The sequence below is a fragment of the Eubalaena glacialis genome, chromosome 4, assembly GCF_028564815.1.
Source record: "Eubalaena glacialis isolate mEubGla1 chromosome 4, mEubGla1.1.hap2.+ XY, whole genome shotgun sequence".
In the NCBI taxonomy this organism is placed as follows: Eukaryota; Metazoa; Chordata; class Mammalia; order Artiodactyla; family Balaenidae; genus Eubalaena; species Eubalaena glacialis.
The window spans coordinates 172,783,248-172,801,887 of NC_083719.1; the positions used below are offsets into that span (position 1 = coordinate 172,783,248).

At 48.6% G+C, this 18,640-nt stretch overlaps 1 pseudogene; it reads left to right on the forward strand.

Moving 5' to 3' along the window:
• The first annotated feature begins 2,417 nt into the window (after positions 1 to 2,417).
• On the forward strand, positions 2,418 to 12,057 carry LOC133090660 (olfactory receptor 7E178-like; annotated as a pseudogene).
• The last annotated feature ends 6,583 nt before the right edge of the window (positions 12,058 to 18,640 follow it).

The window sequence follows — 18,640 nt, forward strand, 5'->3', positions numbered from 1 at the left end:
CAATCCATCCTTTGAATTAAGGGGAAAATTACCCAAAACTTTTCAATAAGGCAAAAGGATGCCTACATTTCTTTTCAATATCATGCTGAAGTATTGTCTGATAGGCCTGCCTAATTCTCTCATTTTGGGGGCAATTGTTCCTTTGTTCCGTACCTAGACTCTGTGAAGTTAATGTTAACTCATAGCAGATTAATAAATTGCAAGTAGTTTTTGTCCAGTGGAATGCAAATTATTTCTGTTCATCTAAAAATATTACCCCAAAGGTTATGTTTTATTGCCCTGTGAGACTTCTCTATCTGATAGAAAAGATAACTCCAAGGGCTAAGGTTTTCTTTTTCTGTATTTTTTTATCTAACTTGAAAAACTAAATCCATCATTCCCGACAAAATAAATCCCTGTTCCTCAAATGCTCTGCAAACTAGCTTTACTCACCTGGCTCCCTCATTAATAAATGTCCTTGACATACGCTCACTATATATTTGTAGGAGAGTCACATTTTAATCTATTGGAATATAATACTTTGACATTAGATACTCAACTACTCAACATCTTATAATTTTAGGAACATCCTATGCAATTTCATAGCTCTGGACCTTTGCACTTACCAGCCGCTCTCACTGGATGAATCCTCTCTCACCTGGAAAAAGTCCTATGCTCTCTTCCATACCCGGTCCTGAAATCTTCATTGGCATCCGCAGGCAGTGATAAGCACACTCTCTTTGGACCTCCCCGTACCTTGTGGAAACTGGACCACATCTGGGACAAGCTATCACACTGCATGCACGTGTTCATTTCTTGGTTTTGCATCCTCCCAGGAGAGCAATACATTATAGTTCCCTCTTTATGTGCAGTACCTAGCTCAGTGTTAGGCATAGGGGAGAAGCTCTGTAGATGGAGAAATGTCCCCCTGAAGAAAAAAATGGGGGGAAGGATATTCAAGTGGGTGTAGAGTGGGTTTTGAGGGGGAAGCCCAGAATTTAGGGACAACGAAAGGAGAGCTGACGTAGAGATAGAGGTAAGAGAACATAGACTGTAGACTGGGGCTTGGAGAGCCCTTTCCAGGGCTGGGGACTTTTTCTTGGTTTTGGTGGGCTTTTCTTCCCCCTACATCCCTGCCTATATGCCAGGAAAGCATGCAAGGAAAAGATATGGCTCCTTCTTACCTCTTTGCCACAGCAGTTTCTAAGCAACACGAGGTCCTCACAGTGGAATTTCTGAAGGTCTGGGCTCTATGATCTTTGCTTCTCCCAATGGAGGACAAATAAGGACGGAGATCAGAGACAAAGAGCTGAGTCTGGGACTCAGGGCCAGACTGATACCTGGTATGGCACAAGGGCGTTTCCTCCTGGTATGGGATAGGTGAGCCAGAGGAGAAGAAAACAAGAGGATTATCTGGGGCTGAATCCCCTCACTTCCCATTAAATAATTTGCTGCTTTGACTGTTTCTAGAGAGTTTCCCCCTCGAGGGTCAGGGGAGTGATCTGCTCTGCCATGTCTACCCACTGGGAGCAGTGTTGGAGCCACCTGTGGGATCTCTGCCCTCACCTCATCTCCACATCCTCCAGCCCCACACCTCAGCCCTCATTACACCCTTTTCTTCCTAAACCACTTCTTCTCCTCTTGGTTGTGGCCTCCAGGGTACCCAGCTTCCCTTAGGGAACATCTTACTGCATCTCCAGTTTCTTTACAAGTCTAAAGATTAAGAAACATCTTTGGTCACATCTTGCTCAAGATCCCTGGGGATACCTGCGGACCTTGCTTTGGAACAAATATCAAAGCAGTGGAGAGGAGGGCAAGCTTTCCAAAGAGTCACCTGAGTGACAAGGCAATGATCTTGACCATGCCCAGGCCCTAATGGGCATGAGGTACCTTGACCGTGAGTGTCTGGAATGAGCCTGAGGTCAGGAGTACCTGAATGATGGGGATGTCAGGACCTTCACAGAGCCCTTTGCTAATCCGCTTTGCAGTCAGCCTAGCAGATGTCCCCCTGTTCATTCAACATGTAAACCCTTTTTGAGCACCTTCCATTTTTTTTTTTTTTTTTTTTCTGAAAGTTAGATTTAATGTCATTTTTTTCCTCCTTGGAACCATAGATTACATAAATATTTCCATTAGATCCAAGATAGAGTTACATGATAACAATGATGAATTGAAAATTATAGTTATCCATTGGATATCAGAAGAAAAAGGAGATAGAAATTTATAGTGAAAATTAAACTCAAAGGAATTCAAACTCATTCCATTTGCAATCAAAGCACACACTTAAGTATGAGGTTATGCAGCCTTAGCAGATGAGCTGAGCTAATTTATAGGTATTTAATTAACTCCACAGGGTACAGTCCCCTGCTGTTGCTTTGTGAATGTAATATTTATATTGATAATTATAAAACTAATTTAAAATATTAAAGGAGACCTACATGAATGCAGTAAAGCCCAATCTCTCTCAGACTCCAGATGGTCCATATCAGATTGTGAAAACTGACCCAACATTCATCGGGAGCTTTACTTGGGACTTCAGTGGTAGGGGAACAGGACGAAAAGAGAGATAAAAGAAAATAGAGCAAGATTCCTTCCTTTTGTTTTCTTTGGGTGGAGGAATCTAGAGTATCCTGTTTTCTTTTTACCATCTTGGCTGAAAGTAACATAGGGCCAACAACAGGAAATAACATCTCCTGTAAAAGACATAGACTGCTGACAAACCAGTCAAGCCCTCAATTAGAATTAATTCAATGTAACTTTCTTTTTCTTTTTTTTTTTTTAACTTCTCTTGCATTTCTCCCACTTCCTGTACAGGCACAGTTTTTCAAAGTTAAAAGCCATCGCATGACTGTTTACTCCTTTCTCTTTAAGAACTGACTCTAGAGTTGGTTCAAGGATCAGCCCACACAAGCGACAGAACTGAAGGATTGTGATGGACATGTTTCTGTCCTCCCAACAGCAGGGAACAACGGTGCTGAGTTTAGTGAGCAGAACTCTCCTGAAAAAAAAATCCATTAAACTCAAACTTCTTAGAGGAAGTAATGGCAATGTAAAAAGTGGTATTATTTAGTTGACAATATTTACTGAGCACTTGATGGACAGTGTCTGTACAATTTCTCTAAGCTTCATCCTGCCTGTCTTTGAAGAGGAGAATGGAAAGTATTATTTTCTAAATTGTCTTGGGTTAAAACTCTGATTGATTACAAAATATTAGAGAAATTGTTAGTAGAGCAAATATGCTTTTAAAAGAATGAAAACTTTATTCACTACTCATAAGTGTACTTAAAATCCAACACTAGGGACTTCCTTGGCGGTCCAGTGGTTAAGACTTCGCCTTCCAATGCAGGGGGTGCGGGTTCGATCCCTGGTTGGGGAGCTAGGATCCCACATGCCTTGCGGCCAAAAAACCAAAACATAAAACATAAGTAATATTGTAACAAATGCAATAAAGACTTTAAAAATGGTCCACATCAGAAAAAAAAACTTAAAAAAAAAAATCCAACACTATATCTATTCCCGTACATCATATTTAAGTAGCTCTCTCTATCCTCTGCTTCTGTCTTCCTATCTCCGTCTCTGACTCTGATGCTCCTGTACTCCTGCCTCCCTCTTGTAAGGACCCTCATAATTCCATTGAGCCCACTCAGATAAATCAAGGTAATCTCCTCATCTCAAGGTCCTTAACATACTTACATCTGCAAAGTCCCTTTTGCCATATAAGGTAGTATACACACAGGTTTCAGGGATTAGGATGTGGATAACCTCGGGGGAGCCATTAGTCTGTCTACCCGATATGCCAGTTGCTAAGCTTTTTCCTTGGTGACAAACCCACTTTTCTATTTTGCTGATTTGAGATAATGGACTTCACACACTATATTTCTGCTTTAGTAGCTGGTTCTCTGTTGGGTTATGCCAATAGGGGGCATTAAAAGATATCGGAAGGCAAGAAGAAGGGACTGAATTCTTTCTGTATAGCTTGATGCTCTTACTGGCATTGCTCCAGCAATGGTCCTTACAGGCAGCAGCAGATGGCTAGTACCTTCCATTTTTGATCGAGTGATAAACAGGTCGGATAAGGACCCTCCCCTCATGGGATTTCCTTCTAGTTGTGGGTGAGGTTATGCAAGGGGACAAAGGATAAATAAACAGGTAAATAGATAATGATGCATATGATTAAAATAAAATAGGGCTATGTGCTGGAGCAAGCCTGGGGGCTTCTCAGAGGAGGTGACATTTGGAGATAAGATGGAAATGTTGAGAAAAGGCCAACCAAGCAGAAGGGGAGTGGAAAAGTATACCTGGCACTCGTGGGAGAGGAAAGCATGAGTGCAAAGGTCCTGAAACAGGAACTGGTTTGATATATTTGAATCACAGGCCTGTGTTTCAGAAGGCAACGTGGAAAATAGTGTGAGGTGGGTGTGGTCAAAAGTCAGGGCCCTGGTCATTCAGGGCTTTATAGACCCATGTGAGGAATTAGGGATTTAATGTAAGAGAGATGGGAAATCACTGGAAGGCTTTGTAGCAAAAATGATGTGATGTGATGTGATGTCCTTCTCTGATTTCTAAGTTTGCTCTGGCTGCTGTGTTGAGATTGGGCTGTAGGCGGGCCAGACTGGAGTTAGAGAGACCAATGAAGAGACACAGAGACCATCTTGGGGAGCAGTGGAAACAATCATTATTACTACTCAGGAGATTTTTATTCTGATCTGTCCATCTGTCTTATGTATTTCCAGTTAGTTTAATTCTGACCTGATCATCCCAAAGGGAACACAATAAAATTTCCAAGACTATGAAAGGCCTAGACCCCAGGAAAATGCCAACCACCTAGACAAAAAGATGGGAGTGCCAGCAAGCCAGCCTGTGCCTGTCACCCCATAGTAGCCTTTTTCTTCCTCCCAGGTCTGATATCAGGTTTTCAGGATGGGAGACAAGGCACCTTTAGAGAGGTCCATTGGGTTTGTGTGGGCCTGGAGGTTCACTGCATATTCCTAAATTGGGGTTCTGTGGTATGTGGGGTCGATAAGATGGGAGTGTCGGGAGCCGTGTTTCCTCATCATCAGGACAAACAGGACAGTTGGGACAGAGATGCTAGGGCACCAATATGCAAGGTATCTGCTCCGAGGACTTTGGAGTTTATGTTCTTGGTTTTGATAGGGGTGCAAGGAGTCTCCCTCAGAGTTCTACTTTTCTCCGCCACGTGTTTGAGCTCCCATAGGCATCTTGCCTACTAGAGCAGGAAATGGGTGCCTCTAAAGTGTCCCTAAGTGCTCCAAAAAGATTGTGAAAGTGATGATTAGAATGAGGACAGGGCTTCCCTGGTGGCGCAGCGGTTGAGAATCTGCCTGTCAATGCAGGGGACACAGGTTCGAGCCCTGGTCTGGGAAGATCCCACATGCCGCGGAGCAACTAGGCCCGTGAGCCACAACTACTGAGCCTGCGCGTCTGGAGCCTGTGCTCTGCAACAATAGAGGCCACGATAGTGAAAGGCCCGCGCACCGCGATGAAGAGTGGCCCCCACTCGCCGCAACTAGAGAAAGCCCTCGCACAGAAACGAAGACCCAACATAGCCCAAAATAAATAAATAAATTAATTAATTAATTAAAAAAAAAAACAGATAGCTGTTGCATGTTGGAAAGATCTTTAAAAAAAAAAAAAAAAAAAAAAAAAAAAAAGGGCTTCCCTGGTGGCGCAGTGGTTAGAAATCCGCCTGCCAATGCAGGGGACACGGGTTCGTGCCCCGGTCCGGGAAGATCCCACATGCCGCGGAGCGGCTAGGCCCGTGAGCCACAACTACTGAGCCTGCGCGTCTGGAGCCTGTGCTCCGCAACGGGAGAGGCCGCGACAGTGAGAGGCCCGCGCACCGCGATGAAGAATGGCCCCCGCTCGCCGCAACTGGAGAAAGCCCTTGCACAGAAACTAAGACCCAACACATCCAAAAATAAATAAATAAATAAATTTAAAAAAAAAAAAAAAAAAAAAAAAAAAGAATGAGGACAAGGAGGACTGAATCTTTATAGAGGGCGTCCTAAGTGCCGGGCTCTGAGCTATGCAACTTGTTTCATTTCATCTGCACAATCACCCTCAAAATCTAGGTGCACCCCTTATTATTATTATTATTAATTTTTGTTGGAGTATAGTTGCTTTACAATGTTGTGTTAGTTTCTGCTGTGCAGCAAAGTAAATCAGTTATACATACACATATATCCGCTCTTTTTTAGATTTCCTTCCCATTTAGGTCACCACAGAGCACTGAGTAGGATTCCCTGTGCTATACAGTAGATTCTCGTTAATTATCTATTTTATACATAATAGTGTGTATATGTCAATCCCAATCTCCAAATTCGTCCCACCCACCCCCCCTTCCCCCCTTGGTAACCATAAGTTTGTTCTCTATGTCTGTGACTCTATTTCTGCTTTGCAAATAAGTTCATCTGTACCAGTTGTCTAGATTCCACATATAAGCGATATTATATATTTGTTTTTCTGCTTTATTATTATTTTATAGAAGAGAGAAGGAGCACAGAATTTTTGTGTAATTTGTACAGGTCATGAAGTAGAAAGGTGTGAAGCCAAGTTTAAATCAGGAAGTCTGACTCTCAACACAGGGCAGCTGGCCACTATTCTCCCCCTGCCAACCCAACTAGCCGTTTCACTTCCCTGGACAAGCCAGGAAGAGATCACCTGCTCACTCTGGGCTCCATTTGGGGGTGCCTGGTACAACCACGGTGGAGAGCAGTGGATGGCACCTGCTGCAACAACTAAGGAGGACATGTGGCTGTGATCACAGGCAGAGAGCACGGAAAGCGTTGGCACACGATAGTTTAGGGCAAAGGCCCTGCTCCTGGATAGCCCTCCAGCTGTCCACTTCCTTCTCCATTCGTGTAATCAGTCCACGCAATCTCAAAAGGAGACATAAAGTCAGACAACATTTAAGATGTCCAGGCTACATAGAACCACACAATCTGACAAGTCTCAGAATTCCTCCTCCTGGGCCTCTCAGAAGATCCAGAACTGCAGCCCTTCCCTCTGGGCTGTTCCTGTCCGTGTACCTGGTCACTGTGCTTGGGAATCTGCTCACCGTCCTGGCCGTCATCTCTGACCCCCACCTCCACACCCCCATGTACTTCTTCCTCTCCCACCTGTCCTTGGCTGACATTGTCCTTGGCTCCACCAACTCCAACATGATTGTGGACATCCAAACTCACAGCAGAGTCATCTCCTATGTGAGCTGCTTCACTCAGATGTCTATGTTTTAGCCTTTTTGGAGACATGGAGGCTATACTCCTGAATATGATGGCATATGATCAGTTTGTGGCCATGTGTCATCCACTGCACTACCCAGTCATCGTGAATTCATGCCTCTGTTGCTTCTTAGTTTTGGTGTCTTTTCTTGTTAGCCTTTTGCAATCCCAGCTGCACAATTTGATGGTGTTACAACTTAACCTGCCTCAAGAATGTGGAAATTTATCCTTTCTATTGTGATCATTCCCAACTCCTCAACCTTGCCTTTTCTGACACCTTCACCAAATAACATAGTCATGTGTTTTGTTGGCACTATCTCTGGATTATTCCCAATCTCAGGGACCTTTTACTCTACTATAAAATTGTAAAATTGTTTCTTCCATTCTGAGAGTCCCCTCATCCAGTGGGAGGTATAAAGCCTTCTCCAGCTGTGGCTCTCACCTGTCAGCTGTTTGCTTATCCTCCTCCCCCATCCCCTGGAAACCTCTAATCTACTTTCTGTCTCTATGACTCTGATTATGCTAGGGACCTCATATAAATGCAATCATACCATAGTTTTCCTTTTGCGACAAGTTTCTTTCACTTAGCGTACTTCACGTTTCATCCATGGTGTAGCAGATGTCAGAGTGTCCTTCTTTTTTAAGGCTGAATAGTATTCCATTGTATGGATGGATGGACCACGTACTTCTGAGGATGGACATGAGGGTTGTTTCCACCTTTTGACTATTGTGAATGGTGCTGTGATGAACATAGTTGGATGAGCATCTGTTCAAGTCCCTGCTATCGGTTCTTTTGGATACACACCTAAGAGTGGAATTGCTGGCTCATACAGTAATTCTACACTTAGCTTTTTGAGGAACCACCAAACAACAGCTGCATCATTTTACATTCCCACCAACAGTTCACTAGGGTTGCATTTTCTCCACAACCTTGCCAACACTTGTTATTTTCGAGTTTTGTTTTTTTTTTTTAATTGTAGCCACCCTAACAAGTGTGAATGCACACACCTTTTAATGCAGCAATTCCACTTCGGGGAATTTATCTTTAACCTCTTCCAGAACTTGCTTTTGTTAGTTCATTACACATCCTGGCCATCCTTCCATGTCATGCATGTAATTCTCGCCCTCTTGTTGATGCCTGTGCTATTTCCTAAGAAGGATGGACCTGGGGTTAACTATTGTTTCCTCATGGACAGTTACACTGATTTCAATTTTTAGACATTGCCACATTGCAACAAATACATGCTTCATGGGAATACTCCAAGAAACACAGTTCATAAAACCTTCCAAAAACCCAGCTTCTTTCACTCTTTAATTTGCTAAGCACCCCTGAAAGACTGGAGTCTGTGGGCTGTTTGCTTTCAGACCGTGCTTACATGAGAGCTCTTGCACGGTCGGTAGGTCTCTGCAAACTCTTCCCCCAAATAATAGAGCTTTGGTGGCTGGACCTAAATTTCTGCTGAACATTTCTGCAAAGTGGATAGAGGTCGTTTCACGCTCATGTTTAGTTTCAAACTGTGATTCCCCAGAGACCCTATGCCTGGGCGGTAATGAGCAGGCAGCAGCTGACCTCATCCGGTGGAAAAAGAATGGCCAGCCAGCTACTCAGCTGCTGTTCCATTGATCAACTCCCAGTTTCGTCTGGTGTTCTACATTTCACTATGCAAAATTTAAGAGATGCAAAACTACGAAGACCCACACAACAGATATCCGCATACCCACCCCCCAGGTTTTCCAAGACAGCTCAAGTCTCCAGCCCACCCCTCCCCAGTTTCCTGCCCTGGACCCCACCAGAGGCCAGAGACAGTGGCTGTCTGTCATGAATCTGGTGTTTAGTATGCCCTGACTTGCCTGTATATCATCACAGAGAATTGGGTTTTGCTGGTGTTTGGATTTTATTTTGTTTGCTCTTTCTTTAAAATTGAAGTATAGTTGATTTACAATGCTTCACGTGTACATCAAAGTGATTCAGTTATATGTGTATATCAGTATCTTATTTTCCATGGCATGACTGTAGCCGGTGTGGTGTCTTTGGTTTCCACAGGATCGATCCTGGTGAGCAGGAAGGCTCCTGTTGACCCATGTATGGGTTTGCTGAGCCCGCTCTGTCCTTCTACACGTGTTTTTTTCGATACACTGAAATTTCCTACAGTTGACCACGTCCTATGCAAACAGGGAGTTTCATTTCTTCCTTCCTGATCAGTCTGCTTTTTCTTGCCTTATGGAAGCACAAGGCTGACCTGAAGGGTACGGACAGAGCTGACTCCTGGTCCTGCTCCAGCCCCCGGGGAAAGGCTTGTGTGTCTGGTCAGGAGGGGCATCAGCCTGTGGGGGGACAGTGAGCTGGGACCCACCACGCACGCAGTCCAAAGAGACCTCAGACATGGCATCAAGTGTGATTTACGGCACGGGGTTGGTCCTTACCTGCAGTGATAATGGTGCGGCTGGCTCCACGGATGGGAACAGACGGTGAAATTGGATGTGGCACCACAGGACCAGGTTACTCAGCCTTGACGGCCAGAGTGAGAGACCTGGGCTCAGTCCAGAAGCTGGTGGAGCTCAAGACAGACGGAGAGATGGACAGACAGATGGAGAGAGACAGAGTCAGAGACAGATGGAGAGAGATAGACAGCCGGAGACAGGAGATGTTGCGGCAGAGGGACCCTTCTTTTGTGACTCGTCTCTTTGGAGCGTGACCTGGGGTGGGACTTGTACTGACTGGCCGCAGCTGAGCCTCTGGACATGGGGCTCGAGTGCTGGGGGCCCGGGCCGGTCCTAGCTGTGTCTCAGCACACCTGAGGCGCCAGGTTCCTGGACTCTCACCAGGACCACAGTAGGTGCCACATGGTGACTGGGAGACTGACACACTCACCTCAGAGCTCCAGGGTCCTTGGGGCTTTCATTGGCACTTTGGACTTTCCATGTACCAGAAACTCTGAAGTGATGGATGGTCATGGGGTGAACACAGTGACCTCCGATGCATCTTCGCTTCTCTTAGACTTGTTTTTAAGAGATCGAGAAGCAGCAGGCGTCTCCTTGGGACCTGCCATCTCGCGCTGTAGCTGTGACCCAAGGGGGAGCAGTCTCCGGAAAGCGGATGGGAAAATTGCCACCTGGGAACGTGGCCCTCCTCCCCGTGCTGGAAGCTATGGGAGGGACCTGGCAGTCGGAAGGGAGCCTCTGCACCTCTGGACCTTCCCCGGCCTGCACCCACCTACTCAACGCCTCCTCCTCACCAATCCCCCTCCTCACCAGCCCGACCCTGGCCCGCACACCCTCTCGGCCACCTGGCCCTGTGGTCCTTGGGGTCGTGTCTTGTAGTTTAAAAATAACCTCCCTTGGGGACTTCCCTGGTGGTCCAGTGATTAGGACCCTGTGCTTCCAGTGCAGGGGGTGTGGGTTTGATCCCTGCTCAGGGAACTAAGATCCCACAAGCTGCGCAGCCAATCAATCAATCAATAAATAAAAGAAGGATTAAAAAAATAAATATTGGGCTTCCCTGGTGGCGCAGTGGTTGAGAATCTGCCTGTCAATGCAGGGGACACGGGTTCGAGCCCTGGTCTGGGAAGATCCCACATGCCGCGGAGCAACTGGGCCCGTGAGCCACAACTACTGAGCCTGCGCGTCTGGAGCCTGTGCTCCGCAACAAGAGAGGCCGCGATAGTGAGAGGCCCGCGCACCGCGATGAAGAGTGGCCCCCGCTTGCCGCAACTAGAGAAAGCCCTCGCACAGAAACGAAGACCCAACACAGCCATAAATAAATAAAAAAAAAAAAAAAAAAAAAAGAAATAGTTACTTTAAAAATAAAAAAATAAATATAATAAAATGGAAAGGGTGTTTCTGCATCTTAGTGACACAATGTTTAAAAAAAAATAACCTCCTTTGCAAAGCCTCCCCCAACTCCCCACCCAGCCCTCTCCAGAATCCCAGTGTCCAGCCACCCGGTGGGCATAATGACAAGGTGCCGACCGCGTTCAGATGAGCTCAGCGGAAACCAACGGTGAAGACAGGCTGCCCAGAGGCGCCGAGGAGCTCTGGACGGGCCTCGTCCCTGGACGCCCAGGCACAGCTCGTACCTCAGCCCACCAGGCGTCACGCATCCCGTGCTTGTGTTGCAACAAAAATAGAAATGAGACTTTTTTTCCTGATAAACAAGGAAATAAGGAAACAATGAACAGGCTGGCAAATAACATAAGCAGGCCTGAAAGAGTTAAGCAACCTTGGTCATTCTTAGTTGTTAACTACTAACAAACACTTGTCGTTAGACTTGTCCTTCACAAAGATGATTACTCTCTGACTCCATATGAATTACCCTTTGCACCTGGCATTTCTTCTCCCCCTATACTCCTTTGCAGCACCCTTCATTTCAGGAAGAAGGTCACGGGCTAATAACCTCAGGGACAACAGACCCAGTGGCTGAGCCGCCTGACCCCAGCTTCGGCCATGAATTTGCACAAGAAAAGAAATGCAAGACCTTTATTACTTTGAGCCTTATCACATACCCCAGACCACGAGCCCTGGGCTATATAAGCTTTCTCTGTTCCCCAGGGAAGGGGTGGGGGGGTGGGGCGCAGTTCTCGTGCACTAGCCTGCTGTGCTACGCCTTTGCCAGGAAAGTTTATTTTTCTCGTTCCTCCAAAACTCTGTCTCCGTATTGCTTTTTAGCATCAGTGCACAGAGAGCCAAGATTTTGGCATTACTTCTCGGGGTCTGTCCCCACTGTGCGGGTCCCCAGGCTGTGTGCTCACCGGTGGACGTGCTCGCGGGCTCCAGGCCTTTGATGGACCAGCTCCTGGGCCCTCCTGCGTACTCCTTCATCCTCTTCTCTCTGCCCTGAGTCTCTGCCCCGCTCTGCGTCCAGCCTCCCGAATCCATGAACAGCTCACTGATTTCCAGTGTCTCCTGTGACTCGGTTAAATCACACTAAGGCTCCACATTTCTCCTGAAATACACTTTAGCTGCCTTCCCGTGCCTGTCGGTATTGTCAGGTCTAAGTATTTCTAATTTCCATTATGATTTCTTCTTAGACCCATGAACTATTTAGAGATGTTTTCAAATGTATGGGTTTTTTTTTTTTTTTTAAATCATCAACAAGGATTTATTGATGGCCCCTCGTAGCAGTCACTGTGTTCTAGGTGCTGGAGGTACCCAAAAGAGCACTCCCCATTAAATGTGTATTGTTGGCTACACATGTGTTTTTGAAACGCTCTAAAGTTTTAATTTTTTTTTTTTTTTTTTTTTAATTTATTTATGGCTGTGTTGGGTCTTCGTTTCTGTGCGAGGGCTTTCTCTAGTTGTGGCAAGCGGGGGCCACTCTTCATCGCGGTGCGCGGGGCCTCTCACTGTCGCGGCCTCTCTTGTTGCGGAGCACAGGCTCCAGACGCGCAGGCTCAGTAATTGTGGCTCACGGGCCCAGTTGCTCCGTGGCATGTGGCATCTTCCCAGACCAGGGCTCGAACCCGTGTCCCCTGCATTGGCAGGCAGATTCTCAACCACTGCGCCACCAGGGAAGCCCTGAAACGCTCTAAAGTTTTGATTCTGCAGTTTTTTTCTCAAATATCAGAACACACACACACACACATTTCCATAACCCTTTCTTAAGATCACAGGCCCATGAAGCGGGTGCCTCATGGCTACAACAGCCCTGTTGCCCAGCACCACAGGCCACCTCCTCCAGGAAGCCCTCGGAGTTTTTTCAGACCATACATAGGGCTGGACGAGGGTACCACCCAGCCCTACCCCCTTAGCAGGGAAGGGTCCATACAGACAGTGCCTTCCTCCACCCCGTCCAGCTACTTCCTGGGATGGGAGGGAGGGCGGCTGAGATACCCTAGGAGAACCACCTCCTGAGCCTCTCCTGCCTGAAAGCTGGGATAACAGCGGGGTGCCTGCATTGAGCCCCTCGCTCCCACCCCTCGCAGGACTCCATAGGGTTCACGTAGGAGGAGCCGCTCTTCCTGGTCCCTGGGCAGCCTGGCCACCAGGCCGCACGTGTCTCCAGGCTTCAGCAGCCTCAAGCTGAGCCTGGGGCCCAGTAGGGGTTTTCACTGCAGGCCTGAGTGGCCAGCCTCTGTGCCAACGTGCAGAACAATGCAGGGCACAGTTCTGTGTAGGTGCTACCTGGGACAGGTGCTATCCCTCAGCCCCGGGTGCACCAGCATTCCCAGAACCGGGCTGAATTGCAGGCTCGTGCTCTGGCCTCCGGGCTCCTTGCTCCACCTCGGACCTCCTGCTGCCCCCAGGGCAGACCCTGCTCTCCCAGGACGTTAGCCTCCCAAAGCCCGTGCCCTCTCCTCACGCTGAGACAGGCTGGGACCTGGGACTCTTTGCTGCAGGGCTGCAGGCTTGCACCTAGACACACCTCTCCTGGAGCAACAAAATACAAAGTAACTGTATGGGACTAAAAATAACTGCATGCATGAGCAGTTGGGACAAATTCTGGACAAAAGATACAAAGAGACCAAAAACCCCAGTTCCCACTTTTGAAGAGCCTGGAGCAAAAGCAGGGGGTTGGGAGCAAAAGCAGGGTACTGTGCATGCCCCCTGCACACATCACCACCAAAGGGGTGGGCAAACCACCTAAGCCGCCCCTCCAGCCCGACCCCTGGACACACCCCTACCCTCACCCCATATAAGGAACAAGCTCGGCCCTGCTTCAGGGAGCGAGCAAGCAAGGGTACCTGTTGTTTCTTCTCCTTCCCCCCTGCTGCAGCAGGGGCCCCAATAAAGACTTGCCTGAATGTCTTGTCTGACCGCTGATCAATTTCTATTGACTAAGGGGGCCAAGAACCCTGGTCGGTATCAACACCACACCTGGCCCCCTGAGGCCCCTGCAGGGACAGGCCATGGTGGGCTTCTAGGTCCATTCCTAGATGCGGCCAGAGTGGGAGAACAGCTCCCTGGGTTTAAAATGATCTTTTCATTGTCGATTCCTGACTTAATGGCATTGTGATTAGAAAATGTTCCTTATGATACTGCTTCTTTTTTCTTTTTCTTTCAATTTTTATTTTTGGCTGTGTTGCGTCTTCGTTGCTGCGCACAGGCTTTCTCTAGTTGTGGCGAGCAGGGGCTATACTTCATTGTGGTGCGCTGGCTTCTTGCTGTGGCTTCTCTTGGTGTGGAGTACGGGCTCTAGGGGTGGGGGCTTCATTAGTTGTGGCGCGCAGGCTCAGTAGTTGTGGCGCACAAGATTCATTGCTCTGCGGCATGTGGGATCTTCCCGGACCAGGGCTTGAACCCATGTCCCCTGCATTGGCAGGCGGATTCTTAACCAATGCGCCACTAGGGAAGTCCCAATACAGCTTCTTTGGTACTTGTTGAGATTTGCTTTCTCCCTGGTATATGATCAGTCTTCCTAACCTTTGCACGTACGCTTCAGAAGCACAGGCAGCCCCTAGTTCCATGTGTGTCCCCTTGATCAAGCCCAGCAGCTGTTCATCGAGGCTTCTGTGAATTTGCTCATCTCTGTAAGACTCGTTGGTTACGACATGCAGGACATCCAGGCATCTTGTCCCTCTCAGGTCCCATCGGTTTTCGTGTCTGTCTTTTGAGGCTGTTAGAGGAACACAGTCTGGGTCCCGTCCCTTCCCCGGGAACCGCGTCTCCAGACAGCATGTCCCTGATGCTGTCAACCCCCAAGGCTGCCCCCAGATTCCCCACCAGCACACCCTCCTCCACCCCTACCGTACTCCCGTCCTCACACTTAGGGTTGCTGCTCATAACTGCTTTTAGAGAGAACTTATTTCATTTCACTTACAATCATTGCATTGTGTTCACCTTGCTTTTCCTTTTCTTTGTAATATGAACACACGAGCTCTGCCCTTGGAACATTTGAAGTGCACAGTGCAGTGTTGGTAACCACAGGCGCCTCTAGAACGGATGTTTTCCAGTCATACATACTTATGTCTTTATTTTTAGTTTGAACTTTTTTTATTGAGGTATAGTTGATTCACATTATTATGTTCATTTCAGGTGTACAGCATAGTGATTCACAATTTTTAAAAGTTACCTGTCACGCATTTTTAAACTGATTTTCATTCTGGAGCTTCTGCTGAGTGTCCAGGAGCTGTGCAGGGCACAGAGACTAGAACAGATACCACCCTGCCCACGTGAACTTCAGGAAACAGTGGGAATCAGTAAAATGTTTTCAGGTGCTTCACTGTGCTAAGTGCTCAAGAGAAAACTGGAGCAGGGGAGTCGGGGCGGGGCAGGTGGGCGGGGCTGTCCGTCCTTCCCTCTGGGGAGGAGGCTTAGACGCCCAGGGGTGGGACAGGATGGACGGGGGCGTGGCCTGTGGGGTCTCCAGGCCAGGGTAGCTGCTGTGCTGGGGCCAGGGTTCAAGGGCAGGAGCAGGAGGCAGGAGGGCGCCGGCTGAGCAGGGTCCGGGCCCTGGGGGTGCCGCCCCTCGTCCCTGCCCCTGGGGAGTGAGGACCTGGGCTGTCGCTGTTCGGCCCGTTCCTGTGGGTCGGGGGCTGCGCAGGGGGAGGGCCGTGGGCGCAGAACCGGCCGAGGCCACTGTCATTTCCAGTTCTCTGCTGTTTCCTGTCCTATGGGGCCCCACCTGACACCCTGACTGCGGGGCAGAAGCTGACAGCGAGCGGTGAGTTCACGACCCGGGTCCCCAGCCACCTCGACCGCTGGGACTGGTCAGGGGCGCCTGGCACGGAGGGTCCACACAGTGCCGCTGGCTTGGGCTCTGGCCCTTCCTGTCATGAGGATGGAAGGCAGGAGTGAGGGATGGGAAGGTCTGCTGATTCCTGCCCTTCTGGGCAGTCCTGGAGCCCGTGACCCCGCCCTGCAGTCTGTACCCCCAGACACTCCTAAACGGAGTTGTGGGGCAAATCTGGGGAGCACCCATCTGCTCCAGCTCCTCTGGGTGCAGAGGAAGAGCGGGACGCCTCCCACACAGGCACGCACAGGCCTCCTCGGGAGCCAGAGCTGGAGGGGGACACCTGTGCCAGGTGACGTGGTGGAACCAGGCCGACAGCACAGGGAGGCTGGTGTGGTGCCCACGCAGGGCCTTATTCACGTTGCTCTGCTTTAGTGGGGTCTTAGTTCTGAGAAGTTACAGAGACCCCCGAGCGCCCTCCTTGCAGGAACTTGACCACGTGCCCAGCCTGCCGACCCCTCCCCACGGCCAGGGGGGGGAGTCAGAGACCACATGGGGTGCCACACCCTGAGGACGTGCGCGACCTGAGTCGACGACATGGAGGAGCCCCGGGAAGATGTCGTGCCAGCTGTTTCGGGACTTAGAGGAGCTGATTCGAAAGTTCACATGCAGAGTAACTAAGCAAGAACAGCTGGGAAAACCCTGTAAAAATGTGAATGAGGGACTAGGTACACCAGCTACAAGACATAGATAAAGGTTACACTAATGCTACCGTAATTACCAAAAGCCTTTCTAAGTCAGACAGAATCCTAGATTCCACTTTAAAAAGTGGCTGATGCAACCACATGAAAATCAAGTGTCTGCATGGGGGAAAAATCCCTAATCAAACTCAAAGAAACTGTGAAACTGGGGAAAAATATTTACAGTTCTAATGCCCTTAATGGGTGAGGACTTTCTACGAATCAGTTTCTTACAAGGCAAAAATATGAGAAATGATAAGAAGGGATAGTTCACACAAAAAAGGAAGGAATGATAAAATATGCTTGTTCACCTCGCTCCTAAGAGATGTGCACATTGACACCAAATCAATGTCACCGTGTCCGTCTCACCTCAGCAGCGAGGTCACAGCTATGAGGGAAGGTCGAGGAATCTCAGAGGGTTCTGGTTGGGGGTCATCGGGTACCATGAACACACTGTTAAAGCTAAGAGCGCGGAGGTGACAGACAGCGTCCTCTACAGGTGGGAAGCGCACGAGCTCGGAGCCCTCCGTTGGCCCTTGTGCATTTGCCAGATCAGAGAAACATGAGTGCCCATCAGTAAGGAACTTTAATAAAATCATGATGGAAAGCAGCGACAAGTACAACCGTATCTAAATGTAAAACTGTCATTCTGCAAAAGACACAGTTAAGAGAATGAAAAAGCTACAGAGTGGGAGAAAAGATTTGCCAATCGTATATCTCACGAAAGACTCGCGCAGAATAAGAACCAAAGTGCTGGCGAGGATGTGGAGCAACAGGAACTCTCGTCCAGCACCGGTGGGGATGCATATGGCGCAGCCACAGTGGGAGACAGCTTGCCGGTTCCGTACAAAACCGCACACACCCTCACCACGTGCTCAGCAATCATGCTCCTTCGGATTTACCCAAAGGACTTGAAAACATACATCCATGTAAAACCTGCATGCAATCTTCTCTGCTTTGCTCATGATCGTTAACAACTGGAAGCAACCAAGATGATCTTCAAAGAGGGAATGGAAAAACCGTGGAATTCCATGAAACGGACTACAATTCAGGGACACAAAGGAACCAGCTATTGATTCACTCAAAGCATGGGTGAGTCTTAGACTTGTTTTGCTAAGTGAAAGAATCCAGACCCATGTATGACTCCATTCACAGGACGTTCTGGAAAAGGCACAACCCCAGGAGGATAAGGAGCAGTGGCTGCCGGGGCTGAGAGGCTGGGGGCTTAAGCTGGAGCATGGATGCGGCGGCCCCACCCTTGTGTGAAACCCACGGGCTGTGCATCCCAGAGACTGAGCTGTTCTGTGTGCAAACTGAAAAAATAAAGAAAATCAAAGCTCGTCACCCTGTACACCTGGGCTCTATGTGTTTCCTTGCATGTACGCTTTACCCCTGAAAAATGTTTCACACTGAGGTGCCCTAAAGACTTCACTGCTTTTTTGCCTTATTTCTTAAACACACCTGTTTTGTCAGACAATATGAAACTAAAAGCATCAGCATGAAACAAGCATCCCTGTGTTCCCTTCCCCAGGCAGCAAGCCCTGTTCCACGCGCTGGCAGCCTACTCCGTGTATGTCACCGTGAGTAGCCCCGCACCCAGGCCCTGCCCCTTCCGGGAGGTCTTCACGATGGTCAGGATGCAGGCGCACAGGGTCACAGGGATGACGTAGGGGGCCCCCCAATCTTAGACTGAGACAGAAAGGCTTGGGTGCAGACTCCACTTTTCAGGACAGAAACAGCACCTAACTCCTGGGTTGATGAGACCCGCACTTGACGGGGCTGCCAGGCGCTCGCCGCAGCGGAAAGGTTTTGTAACAATTAGCTCGAGGCCTGACAAGCATTGCTGTTGTCATGAAACTTGAGTTTTGATCCTGAAGATGCCGTATTATTAATCGGAAACTTAGCAGGGATGGACCTTCCCAGTAACCCAGACGCCTGTGGGGCCCCAAGGGTGGAAGACCCCACCCCATCTGCTCTTTCCAGAACATTCCCTCAAAGAACATCAGCTGAGACGACCCCACAGGCTGCCCACAGTGGGGTCTTGGGCCAGCCCTCTGGCCATGTGCCCTCCC